The following is a 16,873-nucleotide window of genomic DNA, read 5'->3' on the forward strand; positions in this document are numbered from 1 at the left end:
CGTACCTGCTGCATCTCCTACCCTGAGCTACTGAATATAGGCAACTCTCAACTTATGTGGGGGATACATTCCGGGAATAGAACATAAAGGCAAAATTGTGTGTAGTCAAAACACACAGGGTTCAGTGGTGGGTGGGATAACCAAAATCTTCCTGGATGCCACATTCCACCTCCTTTTAAAAAATTTTAATTTTTTTTGCCATGTGCATAAAGCTAAATGCATGCAAGTTAATGTATGTAAGTTGCACGTTACCCATGTATCTTAGTGAATGGGGTCAAATACTACTGATATCCGATCATTTTTTTAAAAAATCCTTTTTTAATATATCTATTGATATATTATCTCTATTGACATAATTTGTGGTGCAATTTTAGGCCAAATCTATTTCCACTCTGCTTTATTTACATCCTGCTGTAACTCTGTATCTCATTTCATCATAAGCCTTTCAATTTTATTATCCAGATTTGTGACTGTAGAATAATTTTTGCCAATTAAACTCTTTTTGTTTTCTAATACCAATAAGATTTCAAATTCAGATTCATCCCCAAGAACTCCTGGTTTCTTTATTAAATGTAATAGTGCACCTCTTACTTGAGAACATTGACACAATTGTGGGCCAAAGCCTAATGTGACATTCAGAGAGGGGTACTTAAAGTGATAATCAAATGTTCTTGTTTTCACATGTACAATTTTGCAGGGCATACCCTTTCGTTTATTATTATATTTGCCACCATGGTGAGAATTATTTGTATTTTTTGCCTTGTGCATTTATTTTATTTATTTTGACAGATTTATAAACTGCTTAAGCAAAGAGTGGTCTCTAAGTGTACATAATAAAACTGTAGATAAAGCACAACTAAAACCTACACAACCATTATAAAACAAATATACATGAAATGATTATCATTAAAATACATATCAAATCAGAAAACAGTTTAAAACGAATATAGGTAACTATTATATGCCGAAGTGGGCATATAATTTTTATCAGTTGAGTTTTCATCACTTGCCTAAAATCTGAGAGTCCTTGGCAGCTGTGTGTGAAAGAAAAACTATTTGTGGAATTCTGAAGTAAAATCTACTTTAGAGAGGCACCTGGTATCATAGCCTTATGCATAGGTTGTTCTATATATATTAATGGAAGAGAGAAAGAGAGAGAGGTTTGCACTGCTGCTGCAACCAACTTCAAAGCTCTCTCACTGCATTTCAGTGCCTCTCCTGCGGTCACCCAGGCTATGAACCTTCTTCACCATCAAAGCTGAAGAGAGGCTCATGAGATCATTCAAACATCACAAAAGAAATGGTCCCCATCCCAACACAAAGAGTGATGTTTCTGCTGCAAAATTTATTATGTGAAATGGCCTGAAGTTGACCTGATTTCTTTGGGTATCTGTACCTGTATATTTAGTTAGAACTGGATTCCCCCAGATCTTTAGAGAACTGCAGAACTGAATAGCCAAGCCACTTCAGTGACAGCTTCATAGTTCCCTTAGATGGGCCACAGGTGGCGCTATGGTCTAAACCAGGGGTAGGCAACCTAAGGCCCGGGGGCCAGATGCGGCCCAACCGCCTTCTCAATCCGGCCCACAGATGGCCAGGGAATCAGCGTGTTTTTACATGAGTAGAATGTGTCCTTTTATTTAAGATGCATCTCTGGGTTATTTGTGGGGTATATGAATTGGTTCATTTCCCCCCCAAAAATATAGTCTGGCCCCCCACATGGTCTGAGGGACGGTGGACCGGCCCACAGCTGAAAAAGGTTGCTGACTCCTGGACTAAACCACTGACCCTCTTGGGCAGGGATCGGCAACCTAAGGCCCATGGGCCACAAGCAGCCCACGGAGGTCGTTTAACCGGCCCACGAGCCGCCCGCCAACCGACCCACCCGCTCGATGAGTCCCCGCACAGTGCACTAAACCGGTGCAGCGCAGCGCAGGGACTTGCTTCTGCGGCACTGGAAATTGCGTCTGCGCAGACGCAGGCACCAGAAATCACGTGCGCGATCCAGCCAACAGAGGGATCTCTGCTGGAGTGAACTGGCACAGGCGAGGTAAACCTGCTCTTGGGCTTGCTGATCAGAAGGTCGGTGGTTTGAATCCCTGTAACAGGGTGAGCTCCTGTTGCTCTGTCCCAGCTTCTGCCAACCCAGCAGTTCAAAAACATATCTGCGCAAGTAGATAAATACTTGCTGCGGCAGGTAGGTAAATGGCATTTCCATGCGCTCTGGCACTCGCCATGGCCCTCCATGCACCAGTAGCAGTTTAGTCCTGCTGGCCACATGACCCCAGAAAGCTGTCTGTGGACAAACGCCGGCTCCCTCGACCTTAAAAGCGAGATGAGCGTCACACCCCATAGTCGTCTTTGACTGGACTTAACCATCCAGGGGTCCTTTACCTTCACCGTATTACCTAGTTCCCTTAAATATCTTCTTTGAGGTGGGTTGTCTTCCCTTGCTAAGATTGACCAGAAATCAAAGTGTGTGGTTGGTTGGTCAAGATGGAGTTGTGGTGCTGTACAGAAAATACAGTTTACATTCTGAAAATCAGAAAAGGAATTCACCAGTGACCAATTCACCAATGACCATGAGCTTCTTAGCTACTCAGAAGTAACCTGAAGGGTGATGGTCTTTATGACATTTCTGGTTAACCTGACCCAGAGAATGCTTTTGCTAATGTCACTAGCTGTTCTGTCAAAGCCATTGTGACTTTCCGGCTTGTATGCATTTTCTTTCACTTACCAGAGCCCAGGCATCTCCCTGGTTTACAGGGAGGCTGTTTGGACAACAGCTAGAGAACAAGCAGAAGAACATGTTGGCCAAATATCATCATTTGGTGATATTGCAGGGCCATTGTACCTTTCTGTAATCTCTGTTTTATCTCTAATCCTACATTAGGCAGGGACTTGGACCTACATTCCCCTCTTCCTCTAAGATTTATATCACTTGATTGTAAAAAAACAAAATGATTAGATAAAACAATAAATTTAGGAAAAAATCACAACCATACTTAAAAACATAGAAAGATTTTAATTACGTAAATGACCTCCAAAGTCCTTTCCAAGTTCAGTAGTTCCACGAGAAGAGGGAGACACCTTAGGGCTAGGGCGCCTCACGTGTGTGCATATTGCTCACTGATTGTAATTAATGTCAATAAGCAATGTTTTTGTGTGTGTGAATGAGCTGATACAGATGAATGACCATAGGCAGAGTTTTCATATTTTCCACTGTCACTTCAAACCATGTTTTTTCTGCCCCAAGGGAGTCTGTTAATGCGTTCCTTTTTTCAGACATTCTAAGTCTGTGTTGAATCAATGTGTTAGCAGATACTAATTGTGTTTTTTGTAAAAAAACAACAACACAAAAAACCTGCATGTAAGATTCAAAGACCCAGTTTACCTTTATGACTAGTTTGGCCCCAAATTACCTCAAAGTAGGAAATTCTATACTGTAAATGTTGCCTGTAAGAGTTAGCTGACAGAAGTATAGTTACTTGAGTACAGGACACAGAACAGTATGCTTTCCACTTGCTCAATGTGATCTGCTTTCGGATTAATTTGTTGCTAAAAAAGAGGGCCCTTTGCAGGTAACCAGAGGGTTGGTTGGTGAGTGCATTAAAATGGTGCTTCAAAAGAATAGGCCTTGTTCTCTTCCCAACTCAAGTACCCATAACTGATTATATTTGATGAATGAGTGAAAATGTTCACATGAGTCTGCAATCCCTGTGACAAGCCTAATTTTTCTGGTTGTAAAAATAGCCACCTTGGCTTGATGAGGCTCTACAAATCTGCGCTCTCTTCTCCCCATCAACATTACCCTGAGAGGTCTGGGTTGTTCAACTATTTGGTTCATGTCCACACTCAGCACTCAAAAGTTCTGCCCATCCACAATCTTACAAGGCAAAGGAGCTGCCTCAGGCATCAGATTTTGGATTTGTGTAGATTTGATCCTGAAAAAATAATCTAGTAAAATATTCTTTAGGGCTTATGCGGGACAATGTCTTACTGTGTCCTGTGTTAAAATATGGGAGGGGAAGACACCATTTTTATTTCATTTCTTACTTCAGGCACAACTGTGTTCTAGGCCGGCTAGCCTTGGCTTCACGTTGGCACCTATATAATTATAAACTTTTCAGTGAAATCTTCATGTTCCCATTTTTCTTGAAACAGTTTGGTGCTTTTAAAGAAATTCTTGATAATGTGGAGTTTTTAATAGCTTTTAATTCATTGGTTCATAATGTGCAAAGTCTTTGATTACAACACCCAACGTGATCAAAACCAACTTGGTTTTCTGTCATTTATTTTAAACTGCATCTGGGTAAAAGGTGAGAACAACAAGAGTTGTATTTGAAAGAAATAAAGAAATGGAAAACAACCAGTGCTGTTTATTAGCGACAAGGACTGCATTCTGAGCCTAAACAGTTTCCCCATCATGCTTGCTACTATTCATAATATATTTAGGCCATTAAATTGTTAAAGATGCACCACACTTTCTACTCAGCTGTTGGTTTAAACTGAAGCAAGCAAATGCAAACATGCAAGAAATCATAGAAAGTACTGTACCACTTGGGGCAGCGGCGGGCAGGCGATAGTGAGCACATTAGACCGGTTCATGCAATGCATGTTAATTACTCAACATCAAGTGTTTTGTTTTTTGTTTCGTTTTACATTTTAGTCTCCCCCTTTCTCCAAGGTCAGAGGAGCATGCAAGCTTCTTCTCATACCCATTTTATCCCCACAACAATCCTGTGAGGTAAGTTAGGCTAGGAGATAGTGGCCAAGGTTACCCAGTAAAATTGACCTCTGTGTGGGGATTTGAACCTGAGTCTCCCCAGTGCTTGGAATGGAAACCTACAGGAGGGATGGATGGACCTGCTTACTTGCCCAAACACCTGGGCTGCACTGATTGGCCGTTAAGTCAAACCCTAAAAAACCAACACCCAAACACATCAGTGTTCCTCAACCTAAGTGCTTAGCTTGAAAACTTTAGCAGTCCCACTGTTAGGATATCTGAACCTAAGGGGTCCGGATCCAGTCACCTGCCCCTGCTGTTAGCATGAAGGAGTCAAACATACACCAGGGTGGGTTCCACAGAGAAAAAGGTTTATTGCAAAATCTGCGCAGAGTTAGCCAGTGGAATAGCTTCCAAAGACTGGCCGCCCCCTATTGTCTTCCAAGCATTCTTATACTGAAGCTGCAAGCTTGGCCCCCAGTTGCTCCCCAATCAACAGGCAGAGATACACTTTATTACCTTTTTAGGTTAGCTAAGCCCTCCTCCCCCACCTTTGCATATTGTTTGCTTCGCGTTATAAATGTTTGCATTTTGCACAGCTGAGGTGAGAAGTCAGAGAGGAAAACCACTACCGGCCTGCCGAGCCTCGCTCTTCTGCTTCAGCTAAGTAGGACGCCAGACAGGAAACCCACTACCTGCCCGCAGAGCTATCTTGCATAGCTAAGACAATTGTTTAGCTGGAGCTAGCTAAAGCACGATGGAGTTTTTACCTTCCCCCACCTCTTCACTCCTCTCCCTTCACCACCACCTTTCTCAAACCCACACTATTTCCTCCTCTGCCCACCTTACCAGTTTCCCTGTTCCTCAAGACAAAAGCAACAGGCCCTGCAGGAGGGGGCAAGAGAGGAAAGCAGGCGAGGAAAGGCCTGGGGGGGGGGCTTTTTCCAGGGGCAAATGATGTTGTCTGCTGCCAAAAATCAGGGGCCTGCAGTCAAATTCTATGGTTGGTAGGAAGTCATACCTGGAGCATGCCACTTGCTGTCAATGAGAGGCCCTTTGGAGATCCTCTGGACTAATTTTACGCCCTCCACAGTCCCCCCCCCCCGCCCCCATATAAGGAATACTTTTCCCTTGGATATGCCAAGGTTTGTGGAGCAGATGAGGTGGGGTGTGAGCCCATTTTCAGTGTGGCTCAGCTCAAAGGTAAAAGACTGGGCTAAACTCAAAAAGGGTTTGTGCCTTTGAGCAGAGGGGAATTGCAGTTTTGAGGCCCCCGCCTTTTCAAATATGTTAAAAGTCACCCAATATAAGTACTAAATCCATTACAAACGGATTCATACAAAGGGAAGACTGTTGCTGCTTTGAAAGTGGTTTCAAAAATGCATAATTAGAGAAGTCAGCCTGAAAGCAAAGTAGTGCAGATTATAATACAGCAGCAATTTTCATTTTAATAAATATGTATAATGTAAATAAGATATCTGCTCCATAAAGTCAATGGAAGTGCAGTCCATCATTTTGGAAGAGCATTGTTAGCAGCAATAATTCACAAGGCTTAATGGCATAGTAATGAGTTGTGTGGACAATCGTTCATAATGACACACTCCTAAGAGTACAAAGAACAGTTAATCAGTCACAATACATTTATCCATTCATTTGCCTTGAAATGAGTACAAATCTATAAACCTGAGCTGTGCATGTCCAGATGCAGCCCCAATGTCAGAGCAGCTGAAAACCCCGTAAATTATGGAGACATTTTGCATGCTTTCATGTACACTAATAATTGCAAATCTTTTCACTCTAAAGGATAAATTTAAGAAGGGCTTAATTCTGTTTCTCTTTTGGCAGATGCCACAATCCAGTGGAAAAATCTCTCATGGAAGCTCCACCAAAATGAATGGGAGAAATGCAAGAGCGCGGTAGGAACTCACATATAGACAGCATATTGGTCACTATTGCTGTCATCACTTGTCAAACCACATGAGGCACAGGCGGTCAGTTTCATTAGGTGTACATACATGCTGTTGATAATTAGCTGTGGCTAATGGATTTTGATGATGCTCATTATGTACCAGGAAACACCTTCTGATTTGATATAAAGAGAATGGGGCCTAATGTTTCCTATTACAGTCCGTAGTCACAAAAAGAACAGCTCAGCGTACCCTTTCAGGCACTGTTGTCCTAACTACAGAGTTTTGGCCTTTTAAATTAAAAGTTGAGTGTACCTGCGGGTGGTTGTTGGTGAATGATAGCAATCTTTGTGGCTGTTTGGAGGTAGTTAAAAGTGGTATCTGTTGTTCATCTGATTACACCCCCCTCTTGCTCTAGGGCGTATATGTACATGCTAGGTTGGATCTGGATGTTACTATCTACGCATTTTTCTGCACAGAAAGCATGCTTATCAGGTAGGAAATTGCTAATTATGAAGGAGTGCTTAGTTTAATATGGCAGCCCCGTTTAGGGAAGCTTTTAATGTTTGATGCATTACGGTATTTTAATATTTTGTTGAAAGCCGCCCAGAGTGGCTGGGGAAGCCCAGCCAAATGGGCGGGGTATAGATAATAAATTATTATTATTATTATTATTATTATTATTATTATTATTATTACCCTTCTGGTGTAGTTCCATCTGTGATGGGACTGCAGTAAGAATATGTGATGGAAATGGATGTGTGGTATCATTTGTGGGGGGGGGAGACAGGAAGCTGCATTATCCTGAGTCGGTTCATGTTGCACTGAGCTTAGTCTGGGCTGTCCTGAGAGACAGGCTTTCCCCAGGCTTTCAGACTCCTCCCAGCCATGTCTGTAGATGTCAGAGACTGGACATGCATGCTGAATATGTGTCCATATTCAATTTTTTCTTACGTGCACTGATGATAGTCATTGTTTGGATGGTGTGTGTTTTTTTAATCCATTTCTGCAGTCACACCATCAATCAGCAGCTGAACTGGGTTCCACACAGTCACAAAAACAAGTCACAAAAACAAAGTCACAAATCACAGTCACAAAAACGAAAAAGCCACACAAACAAATAGCAAAAACAAATAGCAAAAACAAAAGCTCCAAATATCACCTGTGTGTTGCCTGGGTGCTCGGGACTCAGGACTCAGCCTCTGATTAGCAGTGGGGGACTCAATTTACAAATGAATATATTTGACAGGAAGCTGAACAAGGCAAAGCTCACAAAAAGGGACACCTACTTCCGGGTTTGCAGCGTTCTATTTCCAAGTTGTTCATAAACTAAGCTGTTCTAAAACCAAGGTACCACTGTGCTCTCCTTCCTGTTAAAACCCACCACACACAGTGACATGATCCTGAAACTTTGGGAAGTTCTCTTTAAAATGATCTACAACATGTTTAGGAACGATGAGCCTGTAGGTTGACATTTTAATGGAATGACCCTGTGATTTCAAGGTGTGATGTTTACACAGCCTTAGAGTTAAGAGAATAGAGGCATGGAAAGGTCATATGGTTCAACCTTGTAACCAGCCAGATATTCACAACAGAAAATATAATCTGGGGACCACAGCTGAGGACCTGCCAAGCTGTCAACATCTGTGGACAAGTCAAGCAAGGGAACCAAGCCACATGCACCAGTGACAGGTGACGCTAGTTATTATTATTATTATTATTATTGTTATTATTTCCATGCCCCTCGTCTCCTCTGGACCTTGCAGCTCCTCCTACCTTCAGAGTTCCTTTCCATCATAACTGTTGGGCACATTTGTCTCAGCAAGTCTCTCACCATCATCTGACAGGCATCCCTCTTGCAGGCCACCATAAGGCTTGCTTGCAAAGCAGCACTTTGTGACATCAGCTGGCAAACAGGGGCCAGGCTGCTGGGTTGCCAGGCAGCTGAATTCAGGAAAAAATAATTGGGGTGTCAAAGTGTGCTGGGATGAGGCCACCGTGAGTCAGGCCAGAGGGTGCTGTTGGGGTATGTGGTTGTGCCTCCCCTTGTTCTGCATCTTGCTCCCCCACCTATTCCTTTAGCTGCTTGATAGAATCATAGCATGGTAGAGTTGGAAGGGATGCCAAGGGTCATCTAGTCCAACCCTCAGCAATGCCAGGATCCTGCCCACAGCCAGTCCTGGCTGGGCTCCAAACTCCGGCCATCTTCTTACCAGCCCGATGCACTGACCCCCTTGCAGTTCTGCATGGGGTGGAGAAAGGGGAGAGGAATTTTTTTGCTTTCTCTCTCAGGACATTGATATGAGAGCTACACCATGCAGCCCTGTCAATATCTCAAGGGCTGTCACAGGGAGGATGGAGCAAGCTTGTTTTCTCCTGCTCCAGAGGCCCTCAGGACCTGAAGCCATGGCTTCAAGTTACAAGAAAGGAGATTCCAACTAAACTTCAGGAAGAACTTTCTGACAGTAAACGCTGTTTGACAGTGGGAAGGAATCCCCCGGAAAGTGGTAGACTCTCCTTCCTTGGAGGCTTTTCAGCAGAGCAGGGCCATCTTACTCATAGGCTGACGGGGTGCGGGGCACCTGGGTGCCAGGCTCCCAGTGGTGCCAGCCCGAGAGTCTGGGGCCCAAGAGTTGAGTCCAGGGAAGAGCCTGCCCATCAGTTGGAGCGCGGTGGCGGCCTCTACTGCTGCGGGCGGCTCTGTGCGAGTTCGGGGGCGAGCGAGACAACAAGGCGCTGAGGCAGCCTGCCAGCTGAGCAGTGCAAGAGCCCATGGGGTTCCAGGCTCTCACCTTTGGAAAACTGAGACATGGCGGAGACTGTGGTAGCTTTAAGAAATACGGTTTGTTCACCTATCCAGATCTTACAGCAGGGTCCTTTTAAGAGGGACTTGTCCCCCCCCCCCCCAAGCAGGCAGCCAGCCTCCCCAATTTGGATTCCAGACTCTCTTCCTTCTTCTTCCGAGCACCTCTTGCTCAAAGCCTCTCTTTTCCTGCCACCTAAGCACCCAGTTATCCTGGCCCCCTTTCAAATCCTTCCTCTCTGTTCACACCGCAGGGCAAGGGAGAAAGACTTCTCTTGCATTTCCAGTTAGGCTCTCAGGGGCCTTGAATTTTTTCTTAATGGCCCTTGCAGCTTGTATTTCTCCATTCAAAACCCAAATAATCCCAAATCCTACCATTTTCAATTTCCAGGGTATAGTGGGATTCCACCCCCAAAAAAACCTATAAAAATATTGTGTGTAATAGGATAATTGAGGTGTTGCTATTAGAGTTCCAAAGGGAATGTCAAGCAGGGAGGGAGGGGGGAAGAGAGAGAGTGGAATTCTGGGGGAGAGAGAAGCTTGGAGGAGGCTTGGAAAGGGAGAGTGAATGTTGTGGGGGGAGGCAGTTGAGTGTCGGTTGAGAGCGGAGGGTTCTAGAAGGGGGCACTTGGTGGGGGACCTGAAGCTGGGCTGGGCAGCTATTCAGCTTGGGATCAGTATGACAGTCGCCATCGCCCTTGTTTGACGGTGGCCAAAAAGGATCAGAGATACAGAGAGAGACTGTAAGTCACCTGTGGTGGCCAGGGAATGTGTCAGTCCCATGCCCAGCGAAGAGGGGCTCTGCCAGCTGCACAGGAAACAGAATTCCCTCGATTTAGGTGGGCCACGGAGCCAGGGCATGGCGAGCATTGCTAATGCTCAGGTGCCTCACACCAGCCCCTCCAATTACCTGGAAAGCAGCTCTACAGACCTGGGCTATGCCTGATTATCGTCTTCCCAAGCAACATAAAAATGTAATGCTGGTGGTCAACAAAAGAGGTTTAAAGACTCTCTCAAGGCAAAGAAATGTAGTATAAACAATCGGGAAACGCTGGCCTGCGAACGCTCCAGTTGGAGAACAGCCTTTACTGAAGATGTCATGGACTTTGAAGACACTCAAACTCAGAATGAAAGGAGGAAACAAGCTAAGAGGAAGGCATGTTTGGCAAACCTTCACCGTGATCAACTCACACCCGAAAACCTATGTCCCCACTGTGGAAGGTTGTGTGGATCCAGAATTGGCCTTCACAGTCACTTATGGGCTCACTGTTAAGACCGTGTTCATGGAAGACAATCTTACTCAGCTACAAGTGATTGCCAAAGAAGTTCTCTTTCTCAAGCTCTGGGAGGAAGACCTTTCATTGCCTACAGACAGCCACCCAATCTTAAACAACTCCTAACCCACAATAATACTACAACCAGACTTAACACGGACACTGGCACCAGAGCCTGCAATAAACCCAGATGCCAACTTTGCTGCCACATACACCCGGACAACACCATTACTGGCCCCAACAACATCACACATACCATCTCGGGACTATTCAATTGCTCATCATCTAACATTGTGTATGGCATCAAATGCCAACAGTGTCCTTCAGCTCTCTATATTGGACAAACAGGCCAAACCTTACGCCAAAGAATAAATGGACATAAATCTGACATCAAGAATCACAAAACAGAGAAACCAGTAGGAGAACACTTCAATCTCCCAGGACATTCTATACAAGATCTCAAAGTAGCTGTTTTACTACAAAGGAATTTCAGAAATAGACTGGAAAGAAAAGCTGCTGAATTGCAACTCATTACCAAACTTAAAACCATGGAGAGACCTGGTTTGAACAAAGACATTGGATTCTTATCCCATTATACATGACTAAGCCATTTCTCACCTTCTCACCCCTTGCCTTTTCCTGTAAGACCTATTACAGTCGTTAAGAGTCGTCAGCAGGCTCATCTCAGCTATCTGCCAATCTCCCATTCCCACCACCCTTCTGAGTAATACCCCTCCCCACCTTCTCACTATATAGAAGGATCTGGCAACTTCTGTTTCAGTGTATCTGAAGAAGTGTGCTTGCACACGAAAGCTCATACCAAGAACTAACTTAGTTGGTCTTAAAGGTGCTACTGGAAGGATTTTTTTATTTTGCCAAAGAAGAAGATAGATTTGGGGTCTATGGCCAATTTCATGGACATGGACTTCATGGAATACTCTTGGGAAGATGTCTCACATGTCCATGCTCCCCCTCCATCTGGTTGGTCCGTCATGCTCCCCAAAAGCCGGCACACACCTGGCAGGTGGAGGTGCACCTTGGGGAAAGGGCATAGAAGTCAACTTTGCCTGCTGAACAGCAGTCTGAAGGAGGAGTGACTCCACCTGCAGATGATCAGTGAAATATACTCGGAGTCAAGAGTGGATTTCATGCTCTTTATTCAGCTCATGGTGAGGAGGAATGGGAGTTCCCCCAGAATGTCTGCTTTATATACATTATTTACACAATGGGCCCCATGTGATTGGCTAATCCCGGCTTCTCCTGTAGGCCAATCAGGTGGTGGATTCACTTCCACCTGGAGCTGGATTGGGTGGCTCCTGTGGACCAATCAGACTGCTGTGTTTTGGATCCTATTGTTCTAGGACCAATCAGACTGCTGCATTTTGGATCCTATTCAACTCAGTACATAACAATCAGCCTCCAAGAACTCCGAGGAGAAGACGTTGATGAGAACCAGTTGGCTTCAGCCTTCTTAAGCAGAGCTCCCAACAGCAGTCAGAGAAGGCAGAGAAGGAAAGAAATAAAACAGCTTGTTATTTATTCTTTTTAACATGGTTTATTAAGAAATATTATTTGATTCTTGGCATATCAAAAGCAACCAGTTCCTCCAATTTATTGATTGAGCTTTAACATATGCCAGTGATGCCCTTCTTCCCTTGTCAGGGACTGGCACATTCAGGCAGCAAGCGTGGCAGCCCAGAAGACATGCAAGGCACCAAGCAGCATGGATTCCTTCAATGACTTGGAAGGACTTTACAATCCAGAAAGGCCAGACTGGAACACCACAGATGACGGAGTTTGGCTCTTGTCCATCAGCATGGGAAGCGGCAACAGAGACCATTCTCTGGAAGCGTGGCCCTGTGAAGGAAGAAGGTATCCTCCTGGCAGACGTGGAGAATGAATGCCGAATGCTCCTGCCCTGACATTGCTCCTAAAGAAAGCTTGGCCAACCCACTTCAGAATGAGAGCACCACCTTTCTACTCTCATGCAGGAAGGTTCTTTAACCTCTGTGAGAACACAGGGCTTCCACCACCACTGGCTAGTCCCAGTCTCAGCTCGCCTGCGGCGCTACAGTTCCCAGATGGACGCAGAGTACAACTGCGAAGATTACAAAACTCAGGAGCCACCAGTGATTTTATGCCCTGCAAGTTTGCTCAGCAGCATGGTGTGACAATGTAATAACTGGGGAATCTGTGGACAGCAAGAGCCCATTCACATGAGAGTCCATACAATATCCTGCTTCCTCCACAGAGCCATGCCTCCAGGGATCAGGCTCCAGCTCCAGCTCCCAGGATGAAGAACCAGAGGACATCCTGGTGATTCCTGGCTGCCATTCCATGCGCCTCTTTCCCACTGCCGCTTCTCCGTGCGAGTATGGCTTCTTTCTGGCCCTGTTGGCACAGAAGCAGCAGTCAAAGTTTCCTCTGATTAAGACCACATCTCAGCTAATTTCTGAGAAAGTGGCAAAGTGGGGAAAGGTTCAGGTAGGTGGAAATGCCACTTGCGTGCCCTATATGATAGGGATGCTTCCTTCCTGTGTCCCCCCCCCATCCCCATGTGTTAGCATGGCTGGGATCCAGGCGCCTGCTGATGTTTCCATTTTCTTTGCAAGGACAGAGCCTTTCCCCAGTGTTTAACTTGTTCTGGCCAAATCCCTGGAGAGACGTGACAAGCCTCAAGTACCGGGGCAGAGGGAAGGAAGGGGTCTTTGGGAAACACATTTGGGAGTCATAGGAACACACTTCCCACCTGTGGTTGTGACAGCTGAATGGGCGTCTGAGGTGACTTTCTGTCGCTGGCGTTCAGTCTGTGATAGCCCTTTCACATGTTCAGGGATTCTTCTTTCAAAGCAGCCCATAGCGTAGAGTTGTCTCATGCTTCAAAGATACCTTCTTTCTTGCAGGAACAGCTTTGTGCACCACTGTGGCTCCTGCAGAAGCGCTTTGTGTAAAAAGTTGAGCATAAACAGAGAATGGAATAAGAAGAAGAAGAAGAAGAAGAAGAAGAAGAAGAAGAAGAAGAAGAAGAAGTGTCACCTGTCACTGATGCATGTGGCTTGGCTCCCTGGCTAGACTTGTCTACAGATGTTGATAGCTTGGCAGGTCCTCAGCTGTGGTCCCAATATTATATCTTCTGTTGTTAATATCTGGTTGGTTACAAGGTTGAGCCATATGGTCTTTCCATGCCTCCATTCTCTGAACTCTAAGGCTGCTTACACATCACACCTTGAAGTCACAGGGTAATTCCATTAAATGTCAGCCCACAGACTCATCATTCCTAAACATGTTGTAGATCATTTTAAGGAGAATTTCCCAAAGTTTCAGGATCATGCCACTGTGTGGGATGAGTTTAACAGGAAGGAGAGTATACGTTAATTGAAATTTATCCCTCCAGATACCCACAAATGTGAGATGAACAGAGTTTTAAAATCCCCTCCTTGACAGCAGAACTAAAAGCTTAGGAATTAGGCTGTGAAACCTTGTTTTGAGCAATTCCCGCTATGAAGTCCGCTGTCCACTTCAGAAAGAATCAGGCAGCAAGCTGAAAAGTTTAAAAATAAGCCTTCCTTACTTTATTATCATTCATTTTTTCATAGCAACAGTAGCAGTAAAACCTATGCAGGCAAGAGAGTGTTGTGGATTTGCAGGGGACACCCCTAAACCCTAGAGATTAATAAATGGTAGGATTTTGATAGTTTGGAGTATTGAAGGAAAGACTGGAAGTCAGTGGGAAAGTACAGGCTCAGATTTGTTTTTAAGCCAGGACCTCACCTGGGATAGAGACAGGAACATGCCCAAAGGGGTTGATGGCCCATCGGAGAGCCAGGGAGAGATTCCTGGGACCCCAGGGCTGCCCTGCTGTGGGGGACAAGCCCCTCTGGACAGGACCAGGCAGTCAGATCCGGACTCCCTCCACACTGATGGAAAGGGACAATGGGGAACAAAGTGTATTTTTAAGTGGTATGGCAGTCTCTGCCGTGTCTCCGTTCTCCCAAGGAACACGTACCCTGGGTGAGTGCCAGGACCCCCCTGGCATCTTGCAGAGTGTGGGGGTGGCAACCAGCTTTTGTAACAAAACTGACATTTACGTAACCAACGCCAGGCACATGTGGAAGAGGCATGTCTGCATCCAACACGGGCCCAAGGAAGAGAGAGAGGGAAACGAAGTACAATATTCCTGCTTATCAGCGGTGCCGTGGGGAAACCCAGAATTTGTAGGTATGCTGAACAGGCTGGCCGGGATGGAGCCGAGATGCCCGTGCGGAGGCCAAGTGGGAGAAGTTAGTAAGATCTGGTAGGGAGAAATGCCCCCTTCCCAGGTCCCCCACACTCCTGCCCCAGACTGGGAGCCAGGCGCCTGCTGACGTCTTCTTTTGCTTTGCAGCAAGGGAAAGATGCAGCCTGGGAGCCGCCACATCCCGGGAGGGACTGCACCCAGACAAAGGACACCTGCCTCAGAGGTACGGGGCGGGGGAAGGAGGGAGGCCTTACGAAACACACGAGAAGGGTCTGCAGGATCAGGCCAAGGCCCACTTGGTCCAGCCTCCTCTTCTCCCAGGGGCCACCCAGATGCCTGTGGGAAAGCTGCAAGCAGAATTTGAGCCCCAGAGCCCTCTGCCCACCTGGGACTTCATGCAAGTGCTTTTCTGAAGCATTGTTTCCTCCATCAGGACTAGTAGCCTTTCACTGCCCTCTCCTGTGCAGTCAGAGATGCTCTTCTGCTGCATCTCATGGTCATCTGTGGGCTCCTTCAAAAAGGCGGCTCTTGTGAGCTCAGCAGTGGGCTCTGCTTTAAGTCCCTGGGGTGGGTGTGACAGATGAATGGGCATCTGCCATTGTGTCCTGAGACCTTCCAGAGCAATTGCTGCGCGCTCTCTCTCTCTCTCGCGCTCTCTCTCTCTCTCTCTCACACACACACACACACGCAGAGTAATGTGTAAGGCAGATTTCATGCTGCTGTCTTGTAAAACACAAGCATTCATCAGAGTTCAATGTCAGTGTTTTGCTTAAAATAGCATTCAGTGCAGTCTGAGGAGTAATTTTGTTGTTGCAGTTATCTAATATTAATATTTAACATTAAAACATTGAGATATTTTCTAATGAGCTAGTTGTATACCCTCTCCAGAGTCTTTAGCCTATATCTAAGATAGAAGCCTGGAAAGATTTCCCTGCCAAACTTGGCCTGCAAAGGCTGGGGGAGATAACAATCTGAGCCACAGAGCCAAGAAGGCTTCCCACCCTTGTGATAGGAAAACAAGCCACCAAAATACTTGGGTCATGTTAGGCATCCACTGTGGAAAAGAAGATTTCCATTTGGGGAGTTAGTTTTCGCTGACACAGAAGGTGAAAGGGCCTGTGGCTCAAAGATAGCTGTTGCTGAATCACTTGTTTCTTGCAATATAAGGCATTAATATATATATATATCATCATGTACACAAAAAGAGAGAAACCCCAAGAATGAAGGAAACAAGCTGAAGGAAATCTTGAGGAGACAGCTGAAGAACCTCTAGGATTCCCTGGCAGGACAATTAGTTCCAGTTGCTTTATTATTGCTGCCATTTGCTGGAGCCTCTAGGGCACGATGGTTCAACTTTTCATACTAAGTGGGCCACGCGACTACTTTGACACAGAACCTACAGGCCACACACTGCCTTCCTGCACGGGATGTGAGGAGCAAGCCCAAAATTTGACACCCCACCCTCCAGCTTTGGTGCTGCCTTCCTATAGTAACTCCTGGGTGGTTGCCAACTCATCTATGAATTCTTCTGCGGATGGCACTGACAAGGTGTCGGTTGGTGATGGAAAGGAGCGAGGATTGTATCCATAGCTAGTGAAGAAGGGGACCTGCTGAGTTGAAATATGAAGGGCGTTATTGTACACGAACTCTGCTAAAGGGAGATTGGTTACCCAATCATCTTGCTGGTAGTTTACTGTCAGGTGCTGGCGTGGTTGCTCAAGAATAAACAGGCAAGACTCCAACCTGTCTTTTCCAAGCTTTATTCTTGGTGCAAACTATTTACAGTGAAGAACATCGTAAGTTCATATCTGGCTCAATCGCTAGCAGAATCTGGGAGTGGTCGGTCTTTGTACCTGCCCCAGCATAAAATTTGCGTCACCCCCAGCTTTTTCCGCCCCTCCCTGCGCTGAAGCCTACTGCGCAGAA

At 45.7% G+C, this 16,873-nt stretch overlaps 1 long non-coding RNA gene across 1 annotated transcript; it reads right to left on the reverse strand.

Moving 5' to 3' along the window:
• Positions 1–6,157: 6,157 nt before the first annotated feature.
• Positions 6,158–8,637, reverse strand: LOC308482273. Its single transcript, XR_013989178.1, has 2 exons — positions 7,588–8,637; positions 6,158–6,329 (listed from the first exon to the last, which is right to left on the reverse strand). It is a non-coding gene; the product is annotated as an uncharacterized lncRNA (long non-coding RNA).
• Positions 8,638–16,873: the final 8,236 nt, after the last annotated feature.

The sequence above is a fragment of the Podarcis pityusensis genome (genome assembly GCF_964106645.2).
Source record: "Podarcis pityusensis genome assembly, chromosome: 7".
Taxonomy (NCBI): Eukaryota; Metazoa; Chordata; class Lepidosauria; order Squamata; family Lacertidae; genus Podarcis; species Podarcis pityusensis.